We start from the raw sequence: 7,721 nt of genomic DNA, 5'->3' as shown, positions 1-7,721 counted from the left end.
ATAATTTTTTATTATTATTATTTTTTTATACTTCATTGTTTCTATATTCTTCCATTTGCATTAATCTCCTAAGTCTTAAAATATCATAAAAAAGATTAAAATTTTATACTATAATAATTTAGGATTAATTCTACCTAATATTCTTTAAAATGGAAATCATACAAAATGGGCCACAAAACAAATCCACAAAAGGGTTAGGGATTTACCTTGGTGGGCTAAAAGTGGCCCAAATGGCCAACCCACTACTAGAAGCCCGCGGATCTTGCTCTCCAAAATGCATCGTGTTAGTCTCTTGCCCAGCAGCCTCCTACTGCCCAAAACGACGCCGTTTAGTGCTTTAGCCCTAGCTATTTAAACTTCTTTTCTTTTCTCCCTTTTCATTTTCCCCTCTTACTTTCTCTCTCTACCCGTCGGATCTCTCTCCCTTCTTTCAACCCAAGCCGCCGACCACTCTCTCTCCTCTCTTTCCTGCGTCGGCAACTCCTTCTCGTCCTTGCACTGGCGTCGCCGGTTAACGGTCGGCTCTCTCCCAAACAGTTCTCTTCCTCCTACCACCGACCACCCAAAGCTCCGGATCCCTCCAAACCGTCGGTCATCTCTCTCTCTCTTTCCCCCCTTAACGTCGCTCGGTTTGATCTCTAGATCTCTCTTAATCGTCGGCCGATTGGCTCTCTCTCTTTTCCTAAGATCGGAGACCATTCAGATCTCCCCTAAACAGCCCTCTTCTATGCCCACCAGTAACTCAAAAACCCTAAACCTTTCCCCTAAAATCGATGGGATAAGAAAACCCCAAGGCTCTCTACCCCTTTTTGTTTTTGTGGTCTCTCTTCTTTGATTTTGGTTATGGTTTTTCGGCTGTTAGGAAACTTAGGAATTTTTGCAACTTGTTTTTGATTTTTTTTTGCTCCAGGTTGTGGCTCCCGATCCCTCGGTTGCTACAGTGCTTTATACACTCGACTTTTGGCCGAGTGTAGTGCCTCCACTACCTTACCAGATGCGGGTTTTTCTCGTCTGGCAAGGTGCGTCCGCACCCTACCAGTCATGCCCCTTTCCCCTTTCTCTTTCTTTTTTTTATATTTATTTTTTAATTCATTTTTTTTGTTTCTAATTTTATTACAATTTTAGTGTCTACAGACATAACAAAAAAACGGAATATATTTGATGGTTCGTACAAATTTGAAGAAGAAAATTTATAAAAACTTAGAATATATGAGCAAATAGTGAGAAAAAATATAAATAAAAATAATAATATAAATTGATAAGAAATAAAAAAGTTTAAAATTGAGTGAGGCATGTGGAATATTTTTTGTTATTCTTTATTTATATTAATTATTAAATAAAAATTATTTTGTGAAAATTATTAAAAAAATATTAAAATTTTTATATAATATAAAAAAATTTTAAAAATTTTGGAGGGTCAACGACCCTTAAAGCTAAATGAGGGTCCATCCCTGCTGCCACCATATGGCATACACGCTCTCTTTTTCCAAACAAATAAGTTGCTGCAATGTTAAAGACAGTAAGAAATATACTTTATAAATGAAGGCATTGTATAGAAGAATGCCAATTCCACACCCTCATAAAATGTATTTTAAGCTCAGTTTGAATGTTACTTTATTACCTTGCTATTTGTATTTAACATTTTTGCTTCCTAAAGGGTTACAAAAAGGTAAAAGAAACTTGTTTAAAGGAAGATCTGATAAGAACATGAACAAAAGGCTGAAATGCCACCTTAATTGGAGCATAATTATTCTATATAAAAGAAAATCACACATTTCATTTTCCAAAAATAAATTATATATTTAAATTTAAGTTAATTGCTAGCATCTAAATGAAAGCATCACAAAGCAAACGAACCCATATTTCATTAGGTTAATAATAGTGAAATTAAATATGGTTTCTTACTTTATTTGGTGGCTCATTTGAACCCAAATGCTAAAGAAGGGAAAAAAAAATTAGACAAAGAAAGAGATTTAAACCATTGATTTTGACCTCTTTTTAATTTTTTATACATGTAATTTTAGGTTATATTATAACAAAAATTATCTTCTCTTATTTACACATCTCACTTTTGGATTAGTTCTTAGATCTAATTTTAAGCATAATGAATTTGATGCAGTCGTATTGTATTAAATAGTAAGGTTTTTATTTGTAATAATGTGGTCACATACCTATAAAAATTGTCAAATGAAAAAGAAGAAAGGTAGAGGGTCAAATATGTCCGTATGGAAATTAGGAATGGAAGGCATGCAGTAAAGCTGGAAGTCAGAGATTTGGACTGTTGTTGGAGGGAGTAGGTTCCAAAACATCTCTCTCACCTAACATCATTGTGATTCACTCCCGATAGCCGTAACCCACACTTGGACTGTTGCATACTCCCACAAGGTCACTCGTATACCTACAAACGTTTCATTGGTGGGCTGCTATAACAACTTGCATTATTTAAAAACGATATTTTTATATTATATTTTATCATTCCAAAATTTTTTATATTAAATCTAAAATTTTTAAATATATGAAAAATTGAGTTTATTATCTTAATTTCAATAAAAAATTACTATAATTAAATTTTGCATACAAAGGTAAATAATATTTTTCAATAAGTAAAATTAAAAATTAAACTTTGCCATAAGAAAATGTGTGATGTCAATTATGTATATAAACAATTACATTCGAATTTATGTCATACTTCACATTTCAATTCAGTATGCTTATTAATATATGACCACATTTATTGTACGAATAAAAAGATTTTTTAAACACATTATTCATTTAAGTTCAAAAAATAGATCAAAATTTACTTGTTTGACCTTTTCTTTTTAGATTTTATTTAACTTGAGTGTAGTTGGTGTTAGAAAATTATACCACTACTATATATATATATATAGAGAGAGAGAGAGAGAGAGAGACCCCATTCTATGTAGCTAAGCCCTTGTAAAAGGGTGAAGGAATAAACCAATAGTTAGAATTGGAAAACTGTCTGAATTAAATCAGAATGTGTCGGATTTAAATATGAATGATTTGATTGGGAAAAATCAACAATCCGAATTCGCCTAATCTAAATCTCAATTGATTTAAATTCAAAATAACTCAAACCTTGACAACTTAAAACAACTTGAACTTAAATTGATCTTATTTTAAAAGTGAACAACTTAAACTTGACATTACTTAAATATGAATGACTAGAACCCAAGATGATCAGACCTGAAATGATTCAAATTCGAAAATAACACAAGTTTCCTATGACTCAAAATGACTTGACTAGCCTAAATATGACCTTTGCTAGTGGTACTACTAAACATTTAGTTTGTTGTGGATGTAATTTTTTCAACAAACTTAAAAGTAGATTTCATTAATTCTAATTTTAAGATATTTATATTTTATTGTTTAATTTAAATATGTGCATTAATGTTGATACAATAATATTCTTAAACAATGATAATACAAATTAAATCTTAAACAGTTATTAAAAGATCACATTAATCATAATGTATTTTATTTAATATTTAAATGATTAAAAATTGTAATTAATTACGTAAAAAGTTTTAACAAATGATATAATTTAGATGGCGTTTTGTACTTTACAATGTAGTGTGATTACAAGCAATGTAATTGCAAGTAATGTGATTGCAATCAATGTGATTTCAACAAAGATAACATTGTAGTGTTAGGTATATAATCAAAGTAATGATTAAAATACAGTTAATATAACATTGTAATGTTTGGTTTACAAAAACTTTGTTGGGAATGTAATATTAATTTTTAAAATTATCCCTATATATTAAAATGCAAGTTTAATATTGTTAATTTTTATATAATATCATCTTTTAAATATATTTTAATGTCATATTTTATTTTTATTATAATCTTATATATTTTATTCACTTCTTAACCTAATTTTCTATATTATATATTTTATTTTAATTTTTTTCTTTTAAAAGATAAAATAAATTTTATTGATAGTCACTATGACTATAAGAATAATAAAAAGACATTCTCGAAAACTATATCAAAAAAATTATAACATTACAAAATGTTTTTAACAAAGTAATAAAGTTTTTCTAGGCTTATTTTAATAAAGTTTTTTTTCATTGAAAAGGCCTTATTTTAGGCTTGGAAATCCCTAATTTTAAGCCTATCTTTATAGGGATTAATTATGTTTTTTACTCTTTCTTGTATCTTTAAGTCCAAAGTTTTATTTAATTTTGGCGCATTGCAATAAAATTATGTACTTTTCCAAAAAAAAAAGTAACAAAGTTGAAGGGCAAAAATTTTTTTAATAACATTACAAAGTACAATGCAATTTGATTGTATTGGTTTTGGACTGCAATCACATTACATCCATTGGTTGTAATGTGATTGCATTACAATCTTACATTGTAGTAGTTTGTTGCAAAATAAACACTGTAATGTAATTTAATTAGGCACATTGTAGTGAATGTGCTCCTACTTCCCTCATACCAAATGCTACTTTAGAAATTGCCCAAATTATAATTGGTTTTATAAATAGTTTTCAAGATAAATGCAAAAGTAAATAGTAAAAAGATGAGAAAAGAGAAATGAAGACGATTGAATAATAAGTTTATTTATCATTTTTCTATTTGGGAAAAACAAAAGAAAACAAAAGTTAAAAACTAAAATGAGAAAAATATAAAGATAATAAGCCAAATGAAAGAAGATATATTTTTGAAAAAGAATTACTTGGATCTAGAAAAGAAAACGAAAGGAAAACATAAATGGGAAAATGGCTTTTGTTTATCTAGAAAATCAAAAGGGAAGGGAAAATAAAAAATTGATAAAAAAGAAAAAAAAAAAAAGAGAAACGATTTACTAATGCCTAAACAAGCTTAATTACATTTTTATCATTTTCTAATTACTTTTTCATTTTTAGTTCATTTTCCTTTTTTTCTCTTTTTTCTTCCGTTTTTCTCTTTTTCTCCCCATTCTCTTCCTCCTATCATCGAATTTAACCTTGTTGCTATTGTGTCACATCCCAATTCAGGATCATGATTGGCACAAGTGTCTAATGGGAAAGTCTCACCCAACCTAAGCAAGCCTCAAAATCACAAGTAAAAATCAGATACAGATTATAAAGCCATGGCACACATCACCATGTATATTCATTATATAAACGTTTAGAGTTCATATGCATTATCCCATGCTCATCATTCAAACAGAAGCAAACCTTTTTAAGCAAATAAAAATTATATGCCAACTTTTGGCCAATTCAAAAAGTATTTGTTAGCTATTGAAATTGGCTTTAGCTTTGAAATAACAAAATTCAATGATTTAAATATGCTCATGAATTTAAAAGAAATATTTTTAAAGTGAAAGAACTTTCCCTTATAAGTTTTTAAAGCTATTCTTGAAAGATAAAATTGTTTGAAGACTTTAAAAACAAGTTCCAACAAAGAAGAATCAACTTCTACAAGTGAAGTGTTGATTCCTAGAAAGAAAGAAAGCTATATTTTTTATTTTCAATAAGAAGGAATCAACTTGTCAATGAGTGGATCATCGATTCTCACAAAACAAAAAGCTATTGGACAAAAAGAATCGAGCACGCAAGAAATAAAAAGTCGATTCGTGTTAAGGCAAAAGTACAAAGAGAGAAGCACTGAATGACAAAAATCGACTTGTCAAGTTTCCAATTGTCAAACCCTGTTCTATAAAATAATTATGACGTCATTTACATGCTCAATAGAATGTTTGCATATTTAGAAAGTTCGAGAAATCGTTAAAAGACGATATTGCCCATAATGGTACCATTGAGTCGATTAAGCCTCGAACTAGTTCAAATAGGAATTTTAAGGTGAAATTAAGAGTTTCACAGTTCAGGGATGACTCAAAATGATAATTCGGAGTTCGAGGATCAATTCGGAGTCAAATCAAAATTTTCACTATCTAGGGGCAAAATGGTCATTTGCCACCTAGGGACAAAATGTGAATCTTTATAAAAGATTTTTTTAGCCCCATTTAACTTATTGGAGTATGATTTGAGTATTGGAGTATAATTTGAGGGTTTGGAAGTGAAACAGTTTAATTCCGGTAATTTCTGAAGTGTAGGGGCAAAATCGTAATTTTTCCACCCGTGAACAAAATTAGAGATTTTGAGAGAATTTAGATCACATTTGACAAATTGGAGAATGATATGAGTATAAGGGATGAAAAATATGTCTATGGGCAATTTTTCAGTTTTTAGGGCAAAAATGTAATTTTTGATTTTTACGGGGGTAAAAGTGTAAATTTCAAAAATTACTCCACCAAGACTTTGGATAAGTCTGAGAATTTTATCTGAGCTATGGATATGTGGGACAAGTGTATGGTGAAAATTTGGAAACAAATGGATGGCTAGAATTTAAGAAATTAATAAAACAAAAAAAATGAATAAAATAATATTATATTATTTTAGCCTTTTAAAAGGCCAAAATTTCTAGAATTCTCATCTTCTTCAAGCTGTCCAAACCAGGAGAGAAAAGGGAGAAAAGAAATAAGAACCCTAGCTGAAAAATTTGAGGAAAATCAAGAGAAATCAAGAAATCAAGCATTAAAAAGGTAAATTTCATTGATTTTCCTTGTGATTTTCACTACCCATGCATTTTTTTCTCATTTTCATGCAAAATTAGAAAGTGGGTATGGACACCCATGCTGGCCAAACCTCCATGGATGAGTTTTGAGCTTGAGTTTTGGTTGATTTTAATTGAATTAAGTGATTTTAGTTAGGTTATATTGAAATATAGCAAAAATAAGCTAGAGGAATAATTTTCTCCCATTGAAACCCATTATGCCGAATTTTCTAGGGGAATATTGGCTGCTGATCTTGATGTTTATTTGAGGAATTATGATGAATAATGATGAATTATGAGCCTAGAAAAATAATGGGAATTTTCGGAGCAAAAATACGAATTTTTACCCACTAGGGGTATTTTCATAATTTACTGTCGGGACTGATAATTTGCACCATACTGAGGGAAATTAAGTCAATTTGGGTGCAATTGAGGTATAGAAACTGAACAAAATTAATTTGGAGTTTAAACGGCGTATATCAATTTATCGGATAAAAGACCGAAATAGGCTAATATCGCGTTTAGGCAAAATTTATACATTTTGCATATCATATCATGCATATACATCGAGCCTGAAATAGCTTATGACTATTAGACATAATTTAATTGGAATATGTGTCATAGATTATGACTAGGTGGTGAGCCATTGGATACGGGTAAATGACTGTACCCGCGGACTGAAAATAGGAGTATTTCTACTCCTAATATTGTTAGTGGACAACTTATCGTCTTAAATATCTAGAGTAATTATACTTGTTTAATGCTTTTATTGAATGGTGAATTTAAATTATAAAATATTATGTTTTCTAATTAAAATGTTTTTTAATAAAAATGAGATTTATACTGGTTTTGAAATCAAATATTGTTTTGGAAAAATTGAGTATACGGAGACTGTGTTGAAATTTATGATTTTATGTGTTATTGAAATTGTGGCTTATGACACTATGGTAGCATGATGGCTAAATTTTTAAGGTTGGCGTGAAATATATGAACAGTTTTGGATTGGTCTTGGTAGACTGGATTACATTTTATTCGCCATATTATGCTATTGGAATTTTTATGGATCTGGTGGTATATTAAACGGTCACTGCAGTGGTGGGGGTTTCTGTGGACTGCCTACGTGAGGGGCACGGTAACTCAATTATATACTTACCTCCG

This window comes from Theobroma cacao, chromosome 2 (assembly GCF_000208745.1).
Source record: "Theobroma cacao cultivar B97-61/B2 chromosome 2, Criollo_cocoa_genome_V2, whole genome shotgun sequence".
Taxonomy (NCBI): domain Eukaryota; kingdom Viridiplantae; phylum Streptophyta; class Magnoliopsida; order Malvales; family Malvaceae; genus Theobroma; species Theobroma cacao.
This window is presented reverse-complemented; position numbering follows the sequence as displayed.